Source organism: Callithrix jacchus, chromosome 16 (genome assembly GCF_049354715.1).
Source record: "Callithrix jacchus isolate 240 chromosome 16, calJac240_pri, whole genome shotgun sequence".
Taxonomy (NCBI): domain Eukaryota; kingdom Metazoa; phylum Chordata; class Mammalia; order Primates; family Cebidae; genus Callithrix; species Callithrix jacchus.
The window spans coordinates 52,566,214-52,588,121 of NC_133517.1; the positions used below are offsets into that span (position 1 = coordinate 52,566,214).

At 39.4% G+C, this 21,908-nt stretch overlaps 1 long non-coding RNA gene across 2 annotated transcripts in view; it reads left to right on the forward strand.

Annotated features, from left to right (window-relative positions):
• Positions 1 to 21,908, forward strand: part of LOC144579738 (uncharacterized) — a 203,733-nt gene that overhangs the window by 155,355 nt on the left and 26,470 nt on the right. Inside the window, exons 3-4 of one of the 2 annotated variants that reach the window (XR_013527968.1) lie at positions 5,162 to 5,226; positions 14,621 to 14,696. This is a non-coding gene — a long non-coding RNA (uncharacterized LOC144579738). Of the gene's footprint in view, positions 1 to 5,161; positions 5,227 to 14,620; positions 16,261 to 21,908 lie in introns of those variants that run through there. The other variant, XR_013527967.1, reaches the window with a different exon arrangement.

Consider the following 21,908-nt stretch of genomic DNA (forward strand, 5'->3'; position numbering starts at 1 on the left):
TACATATGTACCTAATGCATACCTAATGTGTACAATATGTACTTTTTTGTAATATTAGATAATATATATTACTGTGATTATATATCTTATTGTGATTAAATATATTTTATTACTAATATTTTAAGGAATGTACATATTGTACACATTATATACCTATGTATTGTGTACACAATATAGAAATATATAGGTACATATTTTACCGATTATGTACATTTTTTCTACATGTGTATTGTGTACACCTATGCACAGCAGAGTAAATGTACAGACTGTACCTATTTTATACATTTCTTGTGATATGCCAATAAATGTACACATTATGAGTACATTCTAAAATATAATTTTTACCATATTAGAAATTACTCCATTGACCAAAGTGGGTGTACACCCAGGTGTGTACATAGTTTATACGTGTACATACTGTGCATATTAGGTACTCATGTACAAAATGTACATGTCAACATTATATGTATTTACGTGTACATAGTGTACAAATGTACATACTGTGCACACATATGTACATGTGCATATTTTGTACATATGTACATAATGGGTATATGGTGTGCATGTGTACACACTGTGATACCACAATAAGTGTAAATGTACATGATGTGTGCAATATGTACATTTATATTATGTATTACTTGTGTATTGTGATTTTATATGCTGTTGTGATTATATATCATTGTAATATTACAATAAATGTACATATTGCACACATTACGTACATACCTATTGTGTACACATTATGTACCTGTAATTGCACATATTGTACAGATTATGTACATTTTTGGTACATCTGTATTGTGTACACATATGTACATAACACTCTATGTACATATGGTACGTATTCTGCACATTGATTGTAACATCTCAATAAGTGTACACATTATGAGTATATTGTAATATATGATTTTTAGTATATTAGATAAAAATTTCTTTCTATATCAAAGTGGGTATACACCCATGTGTGTCCATTTTTTGATATTATCCATCATATTTTAAGTAGGTATTACTCTCATTTTGAAAGCAAGTGTTCACTCTGTGATTGTTCCAATATCACAGGCAAAGTACAAGGCTTCTTTAATGTACTACCTAATATCCTGGGGACAAAAAATTATTATACCCTGAATATCACAGGAAGTGTACACCACCACTGTAGTATCATGTCTAATATCCAAAAACGGAAAAGATATTACTCCAAGTATCTGATAAAGCACACAAGACCCCCGTGATATTTTTTCTAACAACTAGGGGATTACAGATGACATTACTCACGATATGACTGGGGCTGTCCGCCGGTCCTGTGATATTGTTCCTAATATCCAGAGAACGAGAGAATAATGTTGCTGCCCATAGGCAAATCCTCTGAATACGGCAAGAGGAGTACACTGTGCTCTGATATGGTCACTAATGTAAACAAGAAAACAATTATATTGAATTTAACATTGCAAGGGGTGAAACCCCCTTATGATTTCAATTCTAATGTCCAGGGGTGTGAGGATGACATTTTTGTCAATATGGCAGAGGTGTAACTAGAACTATTGCCTAGTATATAAAAACCCAGAATAACATCATTTCCATATGATATGGTCGCCAGCATCATATTACACCACATTTTCAAAATAGTCAGGCACACGCCCTAGCCAGGCACAGCGCCCTAGCCAGGGGGTCCCTAAGCAGCCAGCGTCAGTCTGGGAGCTGTTACGGGCCCTCTGGCGGGGAATGTGGTTACAGCCCCCTAGCCAGGGGGTCTTTAAGCAGCCAGGGTGGGCCTTGGGGCTGCTACGAGGGGGGCTGTGGTAATAGCCTGTTCTGCACAGGTTCATAGTTTTAATAATGAACACATATTTGAATAAGTGTACACATGGTGTTATGATAAATATTATGTACATATGTGCACAATACATATAGACCTAATGCGTACCTACTGTGTACAATATGTACTTTTTTGTGATATTACATGATATATATATATTACTGTGATTATATGTGTTATTTTGATTATATATATTTTATCACTGATATTTTAAGGAATGTGCATAGTGTACACATTATGTACCTATACATTGTTTACACATTATAGAAATATGTAGGTACATATTTTACAGAGTATGTACATTTTTGTACATGTGCATTGTGTACACATATGTACAGCAGGGTAAATGTACAGATTGTACCTATTTTATACATTTATTGCAATATGCCAATAAATGTACACACTATTACTACATTCTGAATTATTATATTTTGTATATTAGATAGAAATTTCTCCGGTTACCAAAGTGGTTGTACACCCAGGTGTGTACATAGTTTATATGTGTACATATTGTGCATAGAATGTACTTGGGTACAGAAGGTACATATCTACATTATATGTACACATGTGTAGTGTACATATGTACATACTGTACCCACATATGTACACTTGCATATATTGTGCATCTGTACATAATGGGTACATGATGTACATGTTTACATATCATATCACAATAAATGTAAATGTACATAATGTTTGCAATATGTACATTTATATTGCTATTACATATTACATGTGCATTGTGGTTTTATATGCAGTTGTGATTATATAACATTGTGATATTACAATAAATGTACATATTGTACACATTATGTGCATACCCATTGTGTGCACATTTTGTACATATATTCGTACAAATGATACAGTTTATGTACATTTATTGTACATCTGTATTGTGTACATGTATGTACATCACAGTCAATGTACATATGTTACATATTCTGTACATTGAGTGTAATATCCCAATAAGTGTACACATTATGAGTTTTTTCTGGGTTATGACTTTTAGTATATTAGATAAAAATGACTTCCATTATCACAGTGGGTATATACCCATGTGTGTCCATTTTGTGATATTATCCATCATATCCTAAGTAGGTATTTCTCTCACAATGAAAGAAGGTGTACACTCTGTGATTGTTCCAATATTATAGGCAAAGTGCAATGCTTCTGTGATGTAGTTCCTAATATCCCAGGGACAAAGGATGAGTATACTCTTAATATCGCAGGAAGTGTACACCACCACTGTAGTATTGTTTCTAATATCCAGAAACTAAAAGAATATTACTCCAAATATCTCCAAAAGCACACAAGACCCCCGTTACATTGTTCTTAATAACTAGGGGATTACAGATGACATTGCTCACGATGTGACTGGCGTTGTAAGCCGGTCCTGTGATATTCTTTCTAATATCCAGATAAGGAGAGAAAAATGTTGCTGCCCATAGAGAAATACTCTGAATACTGCAAGAGGTGTACACCGTGCTCTGATATGGTCACTAATGTAAACAAGAAAACAATTATATTGAATTAAACATTGCAAGGGGTGAAACCCTCCTATGCTTTCAATTCTAATGTCAATGGGGTGAGGATGACATTTTTGTCAATATGCCAAATGTGTAACTAGAACTATTGCCCAATATGTAAAGAACCACAATAACATTATCATTTCTGTGTGATATGGTTGCCAGTATCATATTACACCACATTTTCAAAATAGCCGGGCCCCAGCAGCTGTGGGCACAGCGCCCTAGGCAGGGGGTCCCTAAGCAGCCAGTGTGGGCCTGGTAGCTGTTATGGGCCCTCTGGCGGGGGCTGTGGGTACAGCCCCCTAGCCAGGGGGTCTTTAAGCAGCCAGCGTGGGCATTGAGGCTGCTACGAGAGGAACTGTAGTAATAGCCTGCTGTGCATAGGTATGTAGTTTGCACCTATTTCTGCATGTGTACATTGTTTAAATAGTAGGCACATATTTGTATATGTGTACATACGGTGTTATCATGATACATATATATTTTCATAATATGTGCACTATACATATGTACCTAATACATACCTAATGTGTACAATACGTACTTTTTGGTGATATTACACGATATATATGTATTAGTGTGATTATATATCTTACTGTGATTTTATATATTTTATCACTGATATTTTAAGGAATGTGCATAGTGCACACATTATGTACCTATGCATTGTGTACACATTATAGAAATATATAGGTACATATTTTACAGATTATGTACATTTTTTGTACATGTGCATTGTGTACACCTATGTACAGCAGAGTACATCTACAGATTGTGCCTATTTAATACATTTATCACAATACGACAATAAATGTACACACTATGACTACATTCTGGGATTTTATATTTAGTATATTAGATAGAAATCTCTCCGGTTACCAAAGTGGTTATACACCTATATGTGTACCTAGTATATATGTGTACATATTGTACATATTGTGTACTCCTGTACAGAAGGTACATATCTACATTATATGAACATGTGTAGTGTACATATGTACATACTGTGCACACTTATGTACACGTGTATATACCGCAAATCTGCACGTGTGCATGATGTACATGTGTACATAGCGTAATATCACAATAAATGTAAATGTATATGTGTGCAATATGTACATTTATATTGATATTATGTATTATATGTGTATTGTGATTATATATGCTGTTGTGATTATATGAAATCATTGTAATATTACAATATATTTACATATTGTACACATTATGTACATACCTATTGTGCACACATTATGTACATATAAATGTACATATTGTACAGATTATGTACATTTTTTGTACATCTGTATTGTGTACACATATGAACATCACAGTCAATGTACATATGGTACATATTTTGTATGTTGATTGTAATATCCCAATAAGTGTACACATTATGAGTATATTCTGGGATATGATTCATAGTATATAAGAAAAAAGTTACTTCCGATATCAATGTGGGTATACTCGCATGTGTGTCCATTTTGCTGTACCTTCTATTAATCTTTGCCATTGAACATGATAGTGAGAGGTGGTTCTTTTCTCTAACAAGGTTTTCTGTTAATATAACTCAACTCTACTACCTTGTGGCCTCTGTATCTTCCATTGTAAATTGTAATTACCTATAAAAGAGAATATTTTGACATCACCTATCTACCTCTTGGATCCATCAGCCAGAGGCCTAAAATAAAAAAGACATTCACCCCACGAATGGTTATATAGTGGTTGACAACCCCACTTTCTTCTAGGTAAATAATATCCTCTCTTTAACAGTAGCTACTTACAAGATTTTTGCATAAAGAATGTGAATTTTTGACAGGAGGGGACTCAAGATGGTGCTGTGAGAACAACCCAGGATTGGAGCCCGCGTTGAATTCGCAAACGGTGAGTCAGTGCTGCATTTCCAGACTGATCTTTGTTGCCCACAGAACGGGGAAACTCCCAAGTATAAAAAGACACGAGACGCCAGGCAGTAGGTCTGCCTGTCGAAGCCGGCAGCCGGGGCGGCGGCTACGCCAGGCAGTAGGTCTGCCTGGCGAAGCCGGCAGCCGGGGCGGCGGCGACCGGTCCTACCCAGCAATCCCCACAGGGCGCGCTTGTCCGGGTGCCTTGTTGAACCGGCAACCTGAGACTTGAGAGGGCTGGACTTGAGACTGAACGAGACTTGCACAGTAGCCCAGCCCAGGGGATTGCAGGTACAGATCATTTGGGATACCCAGTGGGACGAACAAAACCGCGATTTCAAACTATCCCGGGCAGACGGTCCGAGACGCTCTGTGAAGGAGGGGCGTCCACCACTACGGAGGCAACCTGCCCCAACTGATATACACGCCCACTGCTGAGGCAGCCAGCCGTTGCCGAGGCAACCCGCCCCAACTGAGATACACGCCCACTGCTGACGCAGCCAGCCGTTGCCGAGGCAACCCGTCCCTACTGAGATACACGCCCACTGCTGACACAGCCTGCCGTTGCTGAGGCAACACGCTACAATGAAGAGACTCCACCGCAGGGCGTGGCGGAGACCACAGCAGAGCCGGCAGGAACAGCGCGAATCACACAACAGCAGGGCGAAGCCTCAGCAGCCAAACAGTGGCTAGTCTGCCTTTGAGCTGGGCAGGACACCTGATCGGACATCCAAAAATAAAGCCCAAACCCCTCAACACAGAGCATTTGAGAAAAAAAAAAGGGTTGTTTAATGAGCTGTGTTGCAGCAGAATCAAACATAGCAGCCTAACAGCCCTGAATGAACAACAGAGTGCACAGCTCAGCAATTAAACCCCTATAAAGTAAAAACTGTCTCCTCAAGCAGCTCCCTGACCCCTCTATATCCAAAAGACTGTCATTAGGCAGGCATCATCCTGGGACAAAGAGAGCAGAAAAAGAAACTGGTAGCATCCCTCGCTGTGCCACGGCTACTAGAGGTGCACCCCAGACAAGCAGGGTCTGGAGCGGACCTCAACAGTCATACAGCGAAGGGGCTAGACTGGTAGAAGGAAAACCAAGCAAGAGAAATACTTCATCATCAACATTCTGGGTGTCCACTCAGAGACCCAAACGAAAAGTCAGAAACTACGCAGACGACCAGCGGACAAATCCACAAAGATGAAAAGAAACCAGCACAAAAAGGAGGAAAACACCCAAAACCAGAACACATCGCCTCCTAGAAAGGACCAAGACTCCTCACCAGCAAGGGAACAAAGCTGGACGGAGAATGACTGTGACGAAATGACGGAATTAGACTTCAGAAGATGGATAATGAAAAACTTTTGTGAGCTAAAAGATCATGTATTAAATCAATGCAAAGAAACTAAGAACCTTGAAAAAAGATTTGAAAAAAGATTCGAGGAAATGATAAAAAGAATGGATACGTTAGAGAGGAATATGAATGAATTAAAGGAGCTGAAAAACACAATACGAGAACTTCGCAAAGCAAACGCAAGTTTCAATAGCCGAATTGACCAAGCAGAAGAAAGAATATCTGAAGTCGAAGACCAACTCAATGAAATAAAACGAGAAACCAAGATCAGAGAAAAAAGCGCAAAAAGGAATGAACAAAGTCTCCAAGAAATGTGGGACTATGTGAAAAGACCTAACCTACGTTTGATAGGTGTACCAGAAGGGGATGAAGAGAATGAATCCCAGCTGGAAAATACTCTTCAGGACATCATCCAGGAAAATTTCCCCCACCTAGCAAGACAAGCCAACACTCAATTGCAGGAAATACAGAGAACACCACAAAGATATTCCGCAAGAAGAGCAACCCCAAGGCACATAATCGTCAGATTCAACAGGGTTGAAATAAAGGAGAGAATACTAAGGGCAGCCAGAGAGAAAGGTCGGGTCACCCACAAAGGGAAGCCCATCAGACTCACAGCAGATCTCTCGGCAGAAACACTACAAGCCAGAAGAGAGTGGGGGCCAATATTCAACATTCTTAAAGAAAAGAACTTTCAACCCAGAATTTCATATCCAGCCAAACTGAGCTTCAGAAGTGAAGGAAGAATAAAATCCTTTGCGAACAAGCAAGTACTCAGAGATTTTGTCACCACCAGGCCTGCTTTACAAGAGCTCCTAAAAGAGGCACTACACATAGAAAGGATCAACCAGTACCAGCCATTCCAAAATAACACTGCATGCTAAAGAGCTTCAACATAATGAAGAATCTACAATAACTAACAGGCAAAACAGCCACTTAGCATCAGAATGGCAGTATCAAATTCACACATAACAATATTAACCCTAAATGTAAACGGACTAAATGCACCAATCAAAAGACACAGACTGGCAAATTGGATAAAAATCCAAAACCCATCAGTGTGCTGTATCCAGGAAACCCATCTCACATGCAAGGATACACAAAGGCTCAAAATAAAGGGATGGAGGAAGATTTACCAAGCTAATGGAAAGCAAAAAAAAAAGCAGGAGTTGCAATTCTCATCTCTGATAAAATAGACTTTAAAGTAACAAAGATCAAAAGAGACAAAGAAGGCCATTACATAATGGTAAAAGGATCGATACAACAAGAAGAGCTAACGATCCTAAACATATATGGACCCAACACAGGAGCACCCAGATACATAAGGCAAGTTCTTAATGACTTACAGAAGGACTTAGACTCCCACACAATAATAGTGGGAGACTTTAACACTCCACTGTCAATACTAGACAGATCAACCAGACAGAAAATCAACAAGGATACCCAGGGCTTGAACTCAGACCTGGAGCAAGCAAACCTGGTGGACATTTACAGAACTCTCCACCCCAAATCCACAGAATACACATTCTTCTCAGCACCACATCACACCTACTCTAAAATTGACCACATAATTGGAAGTAAAGCACTGCTCAACAAATGCAAAACAACTGAAATCATAACAAACAGCCTCTCAGACCATAGTGCAATCAAGTTAGAACTCAGAATTCAGAAACCGACCCAGAACCGCACAGCTTCATGGAAACTGAACAACTGGCTCTTGAATGTTGACTGGGTAAACAATGAAATGAAGGCAGAAATAAAGAAGTTCTTCGAAACCAATGAGAATGAAGACACAACGTGCCAGAACCTCTGGGACACATTTAAAGCAGTCTCTAGAGGAAAGTATATAGCAATAAGTGCCCATATGAGGAGAATGGAGAGATCCAAAATTGACACCCTATCATCAAAATTGAAAGAGCTAGAGGAGCAAGATCAAAAAAAACTCAAAACCCAGCAGAAGACAAGAAATTACTAAGATCAGAGCTGAGCTGAAGGAGATTGAGACACGAAAAACCCTTCAAAAAATCAATAAATCCAAGAGCTGGTTTTTTGAAAAGATCAACAAAATAGACAGACCACTAACCAGATTGATTAAAAAGAAAAGAGAGAACAACCAAATAGATGCAATAAAAAATGATAAAGGGGAAATCACCACAGATTCCACAGAAATTCAAACCATCATCAGAGAATATTACAAACAACTCTATGCACATAAACTAGTAAACCTGGAAGAAATGGATAAATTCCTGGACTCCTGTGTCCTCCCAAGCCTAAACCAGGAGGAAGCTGAAACTATGAATAGATCAATAACAAGGTCTGAAGTTGAGGCAGCAATTAAGAGCCTACCTCACAAAAAAAGCCCAGGTCCAGACGGGTTCACAGCCGAATTCTACCAGACACACAAGGAGGAGCTGGTACCATTCCTTCTAAAACTATTTCAAACAATCCAAAAAGAGGGAATCCTTCCCAAATCATTTTATGAGACCAACATCATCCTGATACCAAAACCCGGCAGAGACCCAACGAGAAAAGAAAACTTCAGGCCAATATCCATGATGAACATAGATGCAAAAATCTTCAATAAAATATTGGCAAGCCGATTGCAACAGCAAATCAAAAAACTTATTCATCATGATCAAGTAGGATTCATCCCAGGGATGCAAGGCTGGTTCAACATACGCAAGTCTATCAACGTAATTCACCACATAAACAGAACCAAAAACAAAAACCACATGATTATCTCAATTGACGCAGAGAAGGCATTTGACAAAATTCAACAGCCCTTTATGCTAAAAACACTCAATAAACTCGGTATCGATGGAACGTATCTCAAAGTAATAAAAGCTATTTATGACAAACCAACAGCCAATATCATACTGAATGGGCAAAAACTGGAAGCATTCCCTTTGAAATCTGGTACTAGACAAGGATGCCCTCTCTCACCACTCCTATTCAATATAGTACTGGAAGTTCTAGCCAGAGCAATCAGGCAAGAAAAAGAAATAAAGGGTATTCAAATAGGAAAGGTGGAAGCCAAATTGTCTCTATTTGCAGACGACATGATAGTATACCTAGAAGACCCCATCGCCTCAGCCCAAAAACTCCTGAAACTGATAAACAACTTCAGCAAAGTCTCAGGATATAAAATCAATGTGCAAAAATCACAAGCATTCGTCTACACCAATAACAGACTTAAAGAAAGCCAAATCAAGAGCGAACTGCCATTCGCAATTGCTACAAAAAGAATAAAATACCTTGGAATACAACTCACAAGGAACGTAAGGGACCTCTTCAAGGAGAACTACAAACCACTGCTCAACAAAATCAGAGAGGACACAAACAGATGGAGAAACATTCCATGTTCATGGTTAGGAAGAATTAATATCGTGAAAATGGCTATACTGCCCAAAGTAATTTACAGAATCAACGCTATCCCCATCAAGCTACCATTGACTTTCTTCACAGAACTGGAAAAAACCACCGTGAACTTCATATGGAACCAAAAGAGAGCCCACATAGCCAAGTCAATTCTAAGCAAAAAGAACACAGCGGGGGGCATCACACTACCGGATTTCAAACTATACTACAAGGCTACAGTAATCAAAACAGCATGGTACTGGTACCAAAACAGAGATATAGACCAATGGAACAAAACAGAGGCACCGGAGGCAACACAACATACATACAAATATACAATCTTTGATAAACCTGACAAAAACAAGCAATGGGGCAAGGATTCCATGTTTAACAAATGGTGTTGGGAAAACTGGCTAGCCATGTGCAGAAAGCAGAAACTGGACCCCTTCCTGACACCTTACACTAAAATTAACTCCAGATGGATTAAAGACTTAAACATAAGACTTGGCACCATAAAAACCCTAGAAGGAAATCTAGGCAAAACTATCCAGGACATAGGAGTAGGCAAGGACTTCATGAACAAAACACCAAGAGCATTGGCAACAAAAGCCAAAATAGACAAATGGGACCTAATGAAACTCCACAGCTTCTGCACGGCAAAAGAAACAGTCACTAGAGTGGATCGGCAACCAACAGAATGGGAAAAAATTTTCGCAGTCTACCCATCTGACAAAGGGCTGATATCCAGAATTTACAAACAACTCAAGCAGATTTACAGGAAAAAAACAAACAAGCCCATTCGAAAGTGGGCAAAGGATATGAACAGATACTTTACGAAAGAAGACATATATGAGGCCAACAATCATATGAAAAAATGCTCATCGTCACTGGTCATCAGAGAGATGCAAATCAAAACCACATTGAGATACCATCTCACGCCAGTTAGAATGGTGATCATTAAAAAATCTGGAGACAACAGATGCTGGAGAGGATGTGGAGAAAAAAAACACTTTTACACTGTTGGTGGGAGTGTAAATTAGTTCAACCGTTGTGGAAGACAGTGTGGCGATTCCTCAAGGCCTTAGAAATAGAAATTCCATTTGACCCAGCAATCCCATTACTGGGTATATATCCAAAAGACTATAAATCGTTCTACTATAAGGACACATGTACACGAATGTTCATTGCAGCACTGTTTACAATAGCAAAGACCTGGAATCAACCCAAATGCCCATTGATAATAGACTGGATTGGAAAAATGTGGCACATATACACCATGGAATATAATGCAGCAATCAGAAATGATGAGTTCGTGTCGTTTGTAGGGACATGGATGAATCTGGAAAACATCATCCTCAGCAAACTGACACAAGAACAGAAAATGAAACACCGCATATTCTCACTCATAGGTGGGTGATGAAAAATGAGAACACATGGACACAGAAAGGGGAGTACTAAACACTGGGGTCTATTGGGGAGAAAAGGGGAGGGCCAGTGGGAGGGGGAGGTAGGGAGGGATAGCCTGGGGAGAAATGCCAAATGTGGGTGAAGGGGAGAAGCAAAGCAAAGCACACTGCCATGTGTGTACCTACGCAACTGTCTTGCATGCTCTGCTCATGTACCCCAAAACCTATAATCCAATAAAAAATTAAAAAAAAAAAGAATGTGAATTTTTTATCAGTATCTAGTTTATTCTTACATAAATTTCTAAAATACTGAGAGAATATTCTGATCATTGGTTATGTACTATTTTAATTTAATTTTTTCCTCTCAAATTTTATCTTAACTGCATACTCTATCCTGTTCATAAGACTTCCCTATGATTAAATTTAGTAGGTAGTAAATTATCCTGAGCACACAGAATGGTTCTTTTTGTAATCAATTCTGAAACATCATTGAAAGAGCAAGGATATGGGAATTAGATTTATCTGGCTTTTATTTCTGGTACTTACTTGCTCTCTGACCTTGGGCAATTTATGTATTGCTCTGAGTCTCATCTTCTTCATCTGTAAAATGATCATAGTAATACCTAATTCATATGCAGCTTGGAAATGTGTAATTTAGTGATTTATATAAAGTTCCTGATATAATTTCTGACAAAATAATAGACACCCCACGAGAGATAACCATAACAATCAGAGTTTATATTCACATTAACTGGGATAAAATTGATCTGAAAAGACAGCATAAAAAAGCAGCCAAAAATTCACAAGCATATATTTCGCTTGCCTTTTTATACAGAGCTGGAAAATTTCTCATTATTATCTCATCCATTGCCTGCAGCACGATCCTTCCAAAACTCCTCCTAAGACCGTCTGCCAAGGTAGAACACACTGAACCGCATGTGACTCTGCCTTTTCTGACTATTTTTGCAAGATTTTTCTCATAGAGTATTATTAACAGAAAATGGGGCTGTTATCAAGGTGACTAGGAATGGTGCATTCTCAGTTCAGGCTCTGATGGAATGTCTACTTGATCTGGTGCAACTCCAGCTGTGCTCTTGGCTTTCCTCACTTTTGTGGTTCCGAGAATGCAAATATTCTCCCATGTCTTCCTTATTTTGTCTTTCTCCATGAGGTCTCATTCAAGTATAAACATTCCCTTCAATTTTCTCAACTCATTTTATACTGTCTGAATAACCTTGATAATTTTCCCTTTTCTAAAGCTATAGACCTTCTTTTTGTGTGTAAGAACAGATTACTCACAAATGTTTACTGTCCACTAAACATTTATGTGTAATCATTCCTTAATTCTACACACAAAATACCATCTCTACCAACATTTTACAACTATAGTCTTTCTATACAGAACTATGAAAGGAACTTGCTCTAAAGGAGAAACTTCCAGAGCTAAGCCAAGGGTCTGACAATTTTTTACTATATGTTATTCAGTAAAAATATTTTTCAGTTAACAGAGAAGAATGCCATGGACAAAATGGCAAAACAGAACTTTTCAGCACTTATTCCTTCACAGAAACATCAATTTGAACAGCCATCCGTGCATCAAAGTGTCTTCAAAAGAGACAAGGAATCCAGGTTAGACTCATAAGTGCCTGGATAAACAAACCTGTACATCTACACAGTGGAATATTATTCAGCAATGAAAGCAATAATCTTTGAATGTGGCTTTTGTTGCAGAAGAAAAGCACGTGAGCTATGAAGCCATTAAAAGACAGAGGAAACTCAAATACATACTACTAAGTGAAAGAAACCAATCTTAAATGACCACTTACTATATGAATCCAACTATATGACATTCTGGAAAAAGCAAAACTATAGAGACATCAAAACGTTCAGTGATTGCTGGGGGTTGAAAAGTGGGGAAGGATAAATGGGCAGAGCATAGAGGATGTTTAGGGCAATGAAACTACTCTGGGTGTTACTATAATGGTAGACACATGCCATTACACCCTTGTCAAAACTCACTGAATATACGACAGCAAGAATGGTCCCTAATGTCAATTATAAACTATGGGTGACTGTGATAAGTCAATGTTGGTTCATCCATTGTAACAAATGTACCTCTCTAGTGAGGAAGGCTGATAGTGGAGGAGGCTGTGCATTTGGGGAGGTGGGAATGTAGGAACTCTCTGTACTTTCCACTATGCCTCACTATTAACTTTAAACTGCTCTAAAAATAAAGCGCATTTTTAAAAAGATTGAGCTGTTGATATAAACCCAATGTCTACTTTGACGTCCAGAAATGTTTCTTTTAAAACGCTAATACACCACTTCCTGGAAGAAAATATTTGTTAACAAATTCTTTTCTAGAACAATTATTTTTGTGGGTGTTCCTGTCACAACTATACATAAAAATCAGAATATGCAGCAACATCTTGATACTCTAAAAACACAATACCAAAAACGTTAAGAAAATCATTTCTAAATTTGATCTAAGCCAGAATGTGGAGAAGCAAAAGGGAAGAAAATTATTTCTGTATAATGAGATTATAGGTTGTTTCTCCAAACTCCTCTACAGTTTTCAGTATTTTCCAACTTCTATCATGGAGATATATAAATATATAAGTAGATATGTAGATATATAGTCATTAGATATATATTTATATATAATAAATAAACAGATACCATTTTTATTTTTTATTATTATTATTATTTTTTTTTTTGAGATGGAGTTTCGCTCTTGTTTCCCAGACTGGAGTGCAATGGCGCGATCTTGGCTCATCACAACCTCCGCCTCCTGGGTTCAGGCAATTCTCCTGCCTCAGCCTCCTGAGTAGCTGGGATTACAGGCACGCGCCACCAAGCCCAGCTAATTTTTTGTATTTTTAGTAGAGACGGGGTTTCACCATGTTGACCAGGATGGTCTCAATCTCTTGACCTCGTGATCCACCCGCCTCGGCCTCCCAAAGTGCTGGGATTACAGGCTTGAGCCACCGCACCCGGCCTACAGATACCATTTTTAAAAGATATATTTATGTATTTTATATATTTATAAAATATATACATGTTCATATATCATCATGTTATCACCATTATGGATATAAAGGACATTAAAATAGTGAAAAGATTAAAATAAAATGTACCAAAATGGAAACAGTAATTTAACTCTGCCTAGCTTTATGTGATTAAACAAGGTATTTTTCAAATCTATTTTTCTTTGCTTTCTAGAGGCTTTATAATAAATCTATATTTTTATATTTAAAAGCCTAATTTTGGGAGAGGACTCAAGATGGCGCTGTGAGAACAACCCAGGATTGGAGCTCGCGTTGAATCCTCAAACGGTGAGTCAGAGCTGCATTTACAGACTGATCTTTGTTGCCCACAGAACGGGGAAACTCCCAAGTATAAAAAGACACGGGACGCCAAGCAGTAGGGCTGCCTGGTGAAGCCGGCAGCCGGGGCGGCGGCGGCAGGCCCTACCCAGCAATCCCCACAGGGCGTGCGTGTCCGGGTGCCCTGTTGAACCGGCAACCTGAGACTTGAGAGGGTTGGACTTGAGACTGAACGAGACTTGGACAGTAGCCCAGCCCAGGGGATTGCAGGGACAGATCGTTTGGGATACCCAGTGGGATGAAAAAAACCGCGATTTCGAACTATCCCGAGCAGATGGTCCGAGACGCTCTGTGGGGGAGGGGCGTCCACCACTACCGAGGCAACCCGCCCCAACTGAGATACACGCCCACTGCTGACGCAGCCAGCCGCTGCTGAGGCAACCCGCCCCAACTGAGATACACGCCCACTGCTGACACAGCCAGCTGTTGCTGAGGCAACCCGTCCCTACTGAGATACATGCCCACTGCTGACGCAGCCTGCCGTTGCTGAGGCAACACGCTACAATGAAGAGACTCTGCCGCAGGGCATGGCGGAGACCACAGCAGAGCCTGCAGGAACAGGGCAAATCACACAACAGCACGGCGGAGCCTCGGCAGCCAAACAGTGGCTAGTCTGCCTTCTAGCTGGGCAGGACACCTCATCGAACATCCAAAAATAAAGCCCAAACCCCTCAACACAGAGCATTTGAGAAAAAAAAAAGGGTTTTTTAATGAGCTCTGTTGCAGCAGAATCAAACATAGCAGCCTAACAGCCCTGAATGAACAACAGAGCGCACAGCTCAGCAATTAAGCCCGTATAAAGTACAAACTGTCTCCTCAAGCAGCTCCCTGACCCCTCTATATCCAAAAGACTGACATTAGGCGGGCATCATCCTGGGACAAAGATAGCAGAAAAAGAAACTGGTAGCATCCCTCGCTGTGTCACAGCTGCTACAGGTGCACCCCAGACAAGCAGGGTCTGGAGCGGACCTCAGCAGTCGTACAGCAAAGGGGCTGGACTGGTAGAAGGAAAACCAAGCAACAGAAATACTTCATCATCAACATTCCGGGTGTCCACTCAGAGACCCAATCGAAAAGTCAGCAACTACGCAAACGACCAGCAGACAAATCCACAAAGATGGGAAGAAACCAGCGCAAAAAGGAGGAAAACACCTGAAACCAGAACACCTCGCCTCCTAGAAAGGACCAAAACTCCTCACCAGCAAGGGAACAAAGCTGGACAAAGAATGACTGTGACGAAATGACAGAATTAGACTTCAGAAGGTGGATAATGAGAAACTTTTGTGAGCTAAAAGATCATGTATTAAATCAATGCAAAGAAACTAAGAACCTTGAAAAAAGATTCGAGGAAATGATAACAAGAATGGATAACTTAGAGAGGAATATGAATGAATTAAAGGAGCTGAAAAACACAATACGAGAACTTCGCGAAGCAAACACAAGTTTCAATAGCCGAATTGACCAAGCAGAAGAAAGAATATCTGAAGTCGAAGATCAACTCAATGAAATAAAACGAGAAACCAAGAACAGAGAAAAAAGTGCAAAAAGGAATGAACAAAGTCTCCAAGAAATGTGGGACTATGTGAAAAGACCTAACCTACGTTTGATAGGTGTACCAGAATGTGACGAAGAGAATGAATCCAAGCTGGAAAATACTCTTCAGGACATCATCCAGGAAAATTTCCCCCACCTAGCAAGACAGGCCAACACTCAATTGCAGGAAATACAGAGAACACCACAAATATATTCCGCAAGAAGAGCAACCCCAAGGCACATAATCGTCAGATTCAACAGGGTTAAAATAAAAGAGAGAATACTAAGGGCAGCCAGAGAGAAAGGTCGGGTCACCCACAAAGGGAAGCCCATCAGACTCACAGCAGATCTCTCGGCAGAAACACTACAAGCCAGAAGAGAGTGGGGGCCAATATTCAACATTCTTAAAGAAAAGAACTTTCAACCCAGAATTTCATATCCAGCCAAACTGAGCTTCAGAAGTGAAGGAAAAATAAAATCCTTTGCGAACAAGCAAGTACTCAGAGATTTTGTCACCACCAGGCCTGCTTTACAAGAGCTCCTAAAAGAGGCACTACACATAGAAAGGATCAACCAGTACCAGCCATTCCAAAATCACACTGAATGCTAAAGAGCTTCAACATAATGAAGAATCTACAACAACTAACGGGCAAAACAGCCACTTAGCATCAAAATGGCAGTATCAAATTCACACATAACAATATTAACCCTAAATGTAAACGGACTAAATGCACCAATCAAAAGACACAGACTGGCAGATTGGATAAAAATCCAAAACCCATCAGTGTGCTGTATCCAGGAAACCCATCTCACATGCAAGGATACACAAAGGCTCAAAATAAAGGGATGGAGGAAGATTTACCAAGCTAATGGAAAGCAAAAAAAAGCAGGAGTTGCAAATCTCATCTCTGATAAAATAGACTTTAAAGCAACAAAGATCAAAAGAGACAAGAAGGCCATTACATAATGGTATAAGGATCAATACAACAAGAAGAGCTAACGATCCTAAACATATATGGACCCAATGCAGGAGCACCCAGATACATAAGGCAAGTTCTTAATGACTTACAAAAGGACTTAGACTCCCACACAATAATAGTGGGAGACTTTAACACTCCACTGTCAATACTAGACAGATCAACCAGACAGAAAATCAACAAGGATATCCAGGGCTTGAACTCAGACCTGGAGCAAGCAAACCTGATAGACATTTACAGAACTCTCCACCCCAAATCCACAGAATACACATTCTTCTCAGCACCACATCACACCTACTCTAAAATTGACCACATAATTGGAAGTAAAGCACTGCTCAACAAATGCAAAACAACTGAAATCATAACAAACAGCCTCTCAGACCATAGTGCAATCAAGTTAGAACTCAGAATTCAGAAACAGACCCAGAACCGCACAGCTTCATGGAAACTGAACAACTGGCTCTTGAATGTTGACTGGGTAAACAACGAAATGAAGGCAGAAATTAAGAAGCTCTTCAAAACCAATGAGAACGAAGACACAACGTGCCAGAACCTCTGGGACACATTTAAAGCAGTCTCTAGAGGAAAGTATATAGCAATAAGTGCCCATATGAGGAGAATGGAGAGATCCAAAATTGACACCCTATCGTCAAAATTGAAAGAGCTAGAGGAGCAAGATCAAAAAAACTCAAAACCCAGCAGAAGACAAGAAATAACAAAGATCAGAGCTGAGCTGAAGGAGATTGAGACACGAAAAACCCTTCAAAAAATCAATAAATCCTAGAGCTGGTTTTTTGAAAAGATCAACAAAATAGACAGACCACTAGCCAGATTGATTAAAAAGAAAAGAGAGAACAACCAAATAGATGCAATAAAAAAATGATAAAGGGGAAATCACCACAGATTCCACAGAAATTCAAACCATCATCAGAGAATATTACAAACAACTCTATGCGCATAAACTAGTAAACCTGGAAGAAATGGATAAATTCCTGGACTCCTGTGTCCTCCCAAGCCTAAACCAGGAGGAAGCTGAAACTATGAATAGACCAATAACAAGGTCTGAAGTTGAGGCAGCAATTAAGAGCCTACCACCCAAACAAAAGCCCAGGTCCAGACGGGTTCACAGCCGAATTCTACCAGACACACAAGGAGGAGCTGGTACCATTCCTTCTAAAACTATTTCAAACAATCCAAAAAGAGGGAATCCTTCCCAAATCATTTTATGAGACCAACATCATCCTGATACCAAAACCCGGCAGAGACCCAACGAGAAAAGAAAACTTCAGGCCAATATCCATGATGAACATAGATGCAAAAATCTTCAATAAAATATTGGCAAGCCGATTGCAACAGCAAATCAAAAAACTTATTCATCATGATCAAGTAGGATTCATCCCAGGGATGCAAGGCTGGTTCAACATACGCAAGTCTATCAACGTAATTCACCACATAAACAGAACCAAAAACAAAAACCACATGATTATCTCAATTGACGCAGAGAACGCATTTGACAAAATTCAACAGCCCTTTATGCTAAAAACACTCAATAAACTCGGTATCCATGGAAAGTATCTCAAAGTAATAAAAGCTATTTATGACAAACCAACAGCCAATATCATACTGAATGGGCAAAAACTGGAAGCATTCCCTTTAAAATCTGGCACTGGACAAGGATGCCCTCTCTCACCACTCCTATTCAATATAGTACTGGAAGTTCTAGCCAGAGCAATCAGGCAAGAAAAAGAAATAAAGGGTATTCAAATAGGAAAGGTGGAAGCCAAATTGTCTCTATTTGCAGACAACATGATAGTATACCTAGAAGACCCCATTGCCTCAACCCAAAAACTCCTGAAACTGATAAGCAACTTCAGCAAAGTCTCAGGATATAAAATCAATGTGCAAAAATCACAAGCATTCGTCTACACCAATAACAGACTTAAAGAAAGCCAAATCAAGAGCGAACTGCCATTCGCAATTGCTACAAAAAGAATAAAATACCTTGGAATACAACTCACAAGGAATGTAAGGGACCTCTTCAAGGAGAACTACAAACCACTGCTCAACGAAATCAGAGAGGACACAAACAGATGGAGAAACATTCCATGTTCATGGTTAGGAAGAATTAACATCGTGAAAATGGCTATACTGCCCAAAGTAATTTACAGAATCAACGCTATCCCCATCAAGCTACCATTGACTTTCTTCACAGAACTGGAAAAAACCACCATGAACTTCATATGGAACCAAAAGAGAGCCCGCATAGCCAAGTCAATTCTAAGCAAAAAGAACACAGCGGGGGACATCACACTACCGGATTTCAAACTATACTACAAGGCTACAGTAATCAAAACAGCATGGTACTGGTACCAAAACAGAGATATAGACCAATGGAACAAAACAGAGGCACCAGAGGCAACACAACATACATACAACCATACAATCTTTGATAAACCTGACAAAAACAAGCAATGGGGAAAGGATTCCATGTTTAACAAATGGTGTTGGGAAAACTGGCTAGCCATGTGCAGAAAGCAGAAACTGGACCCCTTCCTGACACCTTACACTAAAATTAACTCCAGATGGATTAAAGACTTAAACATAAGACCTGGCACCATAAAAACTCTAGAAGGAAATCTAGGCAAAACCATCCAGGACATAGGAGTAGGCAAGGACTTCATGAACAAAACACCAAAAGCATTGGCAACAAAAGCCAAAATAGACAAATGGGACCTAATCAAACTCCACATCTTCTGCACAGCAAAAGAAACAGTCACTAGAGTGGATCGGCAGCCAACAGAATGGGAAAAAATTTTTGCAGTTTACCCATCTGACAAAGGGCTGATATCCAGAATTTACAAACAACTCAAACAGATTTACAGGAAAAAAAACAAACAAGCCCATTCAAAAGTGGGCAAAGGATATGAAAAGACACTTTACGAAAGAAGACATATATGAGGCCAACAATCATATGAAAAAATGCTCATCGCCACTGGTCATCAGAGAGATGCAAATCAAACCACATTGAGATACCATCTCACGCCAGTTAGAATGGCGATCATTAAAAAATCTGGAGACAACAGATGCTGGAGAGGATGTGGAGGAAAAGGAACACTTCTACACTGTTGGTGGGAGTGTAAATTAGTTCAACCATTGTGGAAGACAGTGTGGTGATTCCTCAAGGCCTTAGAAATAGAAATTCCATTTGACCCAGCAATCCCATTACTGGGTATATATCCAAAAGACTATCAATCGTTCTACTATAAGGACACATGTACACGAATGTTCATTGCAGCACTGTTTACAATAGCAAAGACCTGGAATCAACCCAAATGCCCATTGATAATAGACTGGATTGGAAAAATGTGGCACATATACATCATGGAATACTATGCAGCAATCAGAAATGATGAGTTTGTGTCGTTTGTAGGGACATGAATGAATCTGGAAAACATCATCCTCAGCAAACTGACACAAGAACAGAAAATGAAACACCGCATATTCTCACTCATAGGTGGGTGATGAAAAATGAGAACACATGGACACAGAAAGGCGAGTACTAAACACTGGGGTCTATTGGGGAGAAAAGGGGAGGGCCAGTGGGAGGGGGAGGTGGGGAGGGATAGCCTGAGGAGAAATGCCAAATGTGGGTGAAGGGGAGAAGAAAAGCAAAGCACACTGCCATGTGTGTACCTACGCAACTGTCTTGCATGCTCTGCTCATGTACCCCAAAACCTATAATCCAATAAAAAAATTATAAATAAAAATAAAAAATAAAAGCCTAATTTTTATTAAACAAATAAAAATTCAGCAACACTGTCTTTAGACCATTTTTTAAATAAACTTGAGCATGAAGAAAATGTTATGACTATGGTGGTGAGCATTTTGAAAGATTAGCAGAAGCAGGGATAATGTGACATTTAGCTGATCTTTCAAGGGAAGCTAGACAAATGACACTTTTTGAAAAGAAAACAGTAACTAGTGTTGAAACATGGTATTGCCAGTATGATTAAGAAGGAAAGTGTGAACTTCTGTGCAAAATCCTAACATTACCAAACGTAAGAAGGCAAATACTTCAACAACAGAAATGAAAAATATCTTGATTCATTTATTTAACACTTTTTTAGAGTTTAATCCCAAAAAGTCTATTTTGAAGAAAAGAAAAAATCTTACTCGTGTATATTACCCTTTGCAGTGAACTAGCCAAATAACTCTATCCAAGGTACGTTGAATACCGAGCATGCTGGAAACATTTTTATTTACATCATCTCTAATCCCTACAACAATAGTGCAAGGAAAGGTTTAACATCTTCTTTTTACAGAGAGGAAAGCTGAGGCTCAAAGAGGTATAGTAGCTCGTTTAACATCACACATCTAATACGTGGTGGAGGTGGGACCTATACTTACATCTGTCAGACCTTAAAGTCTGTGTTCTTCTTTCTACGTCTCTGCCTCAGTCCAACAATTGGGATCTTTGCCGTGATGCCTCACGAGTTCACGAGGCACTTTTCAGGAAGTTTTTGACTCAGACTTTATCACTCAGCAAGATACCTCAACTAATTTACAAAATGTGACTTGAAAAGCAGGTTGTAATTCCAAAAGCAAAAATCCAACCACAAAAGATAAAGTCTTAATCAGTAGAGCTTTACAG